The 4,133-nt window shown below is 42.1% G+C and overlaps 1 pseudogene; it reads left to right on the top strand.

The window, feature by feature from the left end:
• Nucleotides 1-4,127, top strand: part of LOC107133675 — an 11,262-nt pseudogene extending 7,135 nt beyond the window's left edge.
• The last annotated feature ends 6 nt before the right edge of the window (nt 4,128-4,133 follow it).

Below are 4,133 nucleotides of genomic sequence, written 5' to 3'. Positions count from 1 at the left end.
GGTTTAAGGAACAACGTGTGCAAAGGCCTAGAGGGAAGAATGTCCTATTTGTGGCTGAGTCTAGAGAGCTCTGCAGGGAATGGCAGGATATGAGGCTGGTGAGAGGTGGGGTCGGAGGCCCTGAGGAGGGCCCCAGATTCCTTTCCTAACTGCAGCACAAAGCAGACCAAATCAAGTTTGCACTGATGCTATGAGGCTGAAAAGGAGGATGCCTACAATTAGGCACATATCCCGGGCCGACTAGGAAGCAACTGGTATCTTAGGGACTCTGGAAAGGATCCAGAAGCAGATGACAGGTTCAGTCACACAGGATGTATGAGTCATTCCTTTCCCTGAAAAGGTCTGAGCAGACCCTTCCTGGCTCTGAGCCTCAGCAACCCCACCCTGCTTCAGGAAACTTGTGAGGTCAAGGTCTGAAAGGAAAGGGCAGTTCCTCACTAGACAGCCTGCTAGAATTTGGGTTGGGTCCCTTTTCAGGCAGGGTGGAGCAGGTGTATGGGTGGGCCTCTTGGAAAGATTATTGTAAGATGGGAGTATGGAATAACTTAAGAAAGCAAATACAGGCCTGGCTTGGGCCTGTGTGAATGATGGCTAGTGAGTGCCCCAATCCTGAGGGTGTGTTAAGCATGAGTTAGAATCCAAACTTTTAAAAGTATTCTGGAACACCAAAATATTAAAGAGTTATGTTAAATCCCCAGCACTATTACAACCCCAGACTTGTGGATTCAGTGGAGGAGGAAGGTTAGTGAATAATATATAAATTAACGTGGAAATACTTACTCAGATGTTTGTAAAGGAGAGAGAAGACATTTTCCTGAGATGTCTCCTTTTGTAGTCTTTGCTCTTGACCTTTACCAGGAGGGGGAGCACAAGTTGGAAACTCTGCAGGCCCAGCCTTCCTACCCTTTGGCCACTGGGTGTCAGCACAACAGTTTGGATTAAATCTCTCAATTGCTATGAGGCATGTGGTTTTTAATAGACTTTCCAGCAAACAAAATATTGGTGATCAAGGTCTTGTTGAGATGGTATTTAGAGAAGTGTTCGTAAAATGAATAGGGCAAATGGAGAGCCATTTCTAGAAAGGATTGGAAAAGGTATAAATGGAGAGTTAAAGGAGAAATGGCCAAAAGATACTTAAGAAGCAATTAAAAAAAAACTTTTTGTAGTTGTAGATGGACAGAATGCCTTTATTTTATTTATTTTTATGTGGTGCTGAGGATCGAACCCAGTACCTCACACATGCTAGGTGAGCACTCTGCCACTGGGCTACAGCCCCAGCCCAAGAAGCCATTCTTGAAGTTGTTAGAAGACAGAAATGGCAAAAATAGCTATCCCCACTAGTGATATAATTATTTTGTGGTGCCTAGGTCCTGGATTTAAAACAATGACAAAATAGCACCCAATATCGAATTGTTGCCCCAAATCTGCATCGGTATAGTGATATGAAATAAGGACTCTTTTAAAAATATTTTAAACATTTTTATTACTTATAATTATACATGACAGTAGACTGTGTTTTGGCAGAATATACATACATGAAGTACAATTTATTCTATTTGGGTTCCCACTCTTGTGGTTGCACATGATGTGGAGTTTTCCTGTGTACAAATACAAGGCTAGGACAGTTATGACCAACTTTCTACTGTCTCTCCTATTCCTCTCCTTCCCTTCCTCCCCCTTTGTCTAATCCAATGGATTTCTATTGTCCCCTCCCCAATCTTCCTGTGGGTTAGCATCCACAAATCAGAGCCAATACCAAGAAACCAAAGGCCACATGTTCTCTCTGAAATAAGGACCCTAATCCATGCATGTTTCAGCTTGTCTTTTAGTCACCTTTAGTAGTCAGTAATATAATTGATCTTCTAAACTCTTGTATACTTGAGTTTTCCCCCTCAGTCTAGAAGTGTAAAGTGATCTAAAAGTGAGACAAATTACTTTCTTTAGTGTTTTATTTTTAATTTTATTGGTGCATTATAATTATACATAATAGATTCATCATGACATATTTGTGCAGGGACATAACATAATTTGATCAATTTAATTCACAGTACTTCCTTTTCCCTTACCTCCTCCCTCCCCTGACCAACTTCTTCACCACTGGTATAGTTTCTTTTCTTAATGGAAACCAGCTTGAGTTCAAATTTTAACTTTACCACATGCTGGCTGTGTGAACCCAGGACCTTACATATGCTAGGCAAAAGTGCTCTCACCAATGAGATAAATCCAGCACTTGGGTGTGTGTCCTTTGACATAGCTTCTGTGAGCCTCAATTTCCTTGTCTGCAAAATGGGAATAATAAGTATCTCATAAGACTATTGAGGATTCAAGAGTTTATAAATATAAAGCATCTTGTACATTCATAAGTGTTCAACAAATGATACATATTATTACTTTGAGTTAATTTCAGGGCTGATTATAGCTGTTTCTCTTGAACAGTTTTGTGAAGGATTTTCAGGCTCAGTATTCAGGCAAGACACTAATCCCCTGACCCTGTTCTATCTTATGTGTGCAGGTTCCTGGACTTTCCTCTCGGACCAAAGCGGGAAGTGTACCAACTGGTCAGAGCCACTGTGGTTTATCATCAACAACTCCACCTAGCTCACTGTCATTTATCCTGCCATGTGGAGCCCCGGGCCCCACAAACCCCAACCAACCACTTTCCATCAGGAGGAAATTCCTCAAAGCCTTCTCTGTCTAAAGCCTGAACAGAGATGGATACCACACAACACATTCAACAGACACTCTGGGATCACAAGTGTCACAGGGTCCTAAGACTCCACTTCATCTGTCAGCAGCAAAAAGGTAGCTTGCTGTTTTTGGATTCCTTTGGATTCCATTGGATTCCTGGGATCCAATGGAATGGTACTTCACCTTTGGACACTGCCTTTGTACTAGTCTATTTCAATGACACTCATAAAAGTGGCCAGTGGACTAAACTTCCCAGTGGACTGGAGGAATTTTTGGAAAGGGAATCTTCCAAAAAAGGGTCCGGCAAGCAGGCAGCATCATGTCTAGGGTTTCTGACTCTTCCCAGGAACATTATGGGTCTGCAAATAATCAGTCTGCCAATAATCAGTGTTCCCTTCGTCCTTTCAAAGTCAGCTTCCAGCAGCGGGGCTGGAATCATTGGATCATTGCTCCTCGCCACCATACCCCAAACTACTGTAAGGGATCCTGTCCTCGGGTGCTACGCTATGTTCTCAATTCCCCCAATCATGCCATCATTCAAAACCTTGTCAGTGAGCTGCTGGACAAGAATGTCCCTTGGCCCTCCTGTGTGCCTTATAAATGTGTTCCCATGAGCATCCTTCTGATTGAGGAAACTGGAAATATTCTGTATAAGGAGTTTGAGGATATGGTTGCTCAGTCTTGCACATGTAGATAATAATGAAGGAACAGCTAGCTAGGGCTGCCCATGTAATTGTAGAATGGTTGTAAATATCAGTGTGAAAGATATATGGGATCTTAAATCTATAGGTCCTATCCCTTGCCCTAAGTATTGTTTCTTTAGTCTCTTCCCCCATTTGTAATCTACTCAGTTGACAAGACTGTGCTGATACCAATTTGACCTAGTCAAATTTGGTCACTAGAACAAATCTGACCACTACTATTGGTCAGTACAATTTGACCACTAGTCAGAGCCCTTGCTGCTTGGGTAAGATGGTCCTTTGAAGATGTCCTATTTTGTCTTTTGAATTTTTTTGTAGTTATAGATGGACAACATGTCTATTTTATTTGTTTATTTTTATGTGTTGCTGAGGATCGAACTCAGTGCCTCCTCACATGTGCAAGGCAAGCACTCTGCCACTGAACTACAGCCCCAGGCCTCTATTTTGTCATTTTTTATTGTGACGTTTTCAAGTCACTGGCCCAAGCTGGTAGAACTTTATAAAGTATCCACCAAAGCCTGGGAAAGGTGGACTTTTGCTAGTGTTCAGCTTCTAAGGCTCTGGAGGATTTGGAGTGGTATTAGTAGCCTGAGATTTTTGTACCCTCTTCCTCCCCTCCTATCTCCTGGAAATGAATGTCTCCTATCCAGACTGCCTGCTTCTATGCTCTTTCCACCTTCTAATTCTTGGATTAGAGAACTTTGTAGGTAACCATCTTTATAGGAACCTTCATGTAAACATGTA

Source organism: Marmota marmota, unplaced genomic scaffold (assembly GCF_001458135.2).
Source record: "Marmota marmota marmota unplaced genomic scaffold, marMar, whole genome shotgun sequence".
Taxonomy (NCBI): Eukaryota; Metazoa; Chordata; class Mammalia; order Rodentia; family Sciuridae; genus Marmota; species Marmota marmota.
This window is presented reverse-complemented; position numbering and strand designations above follow the sequence as displayed.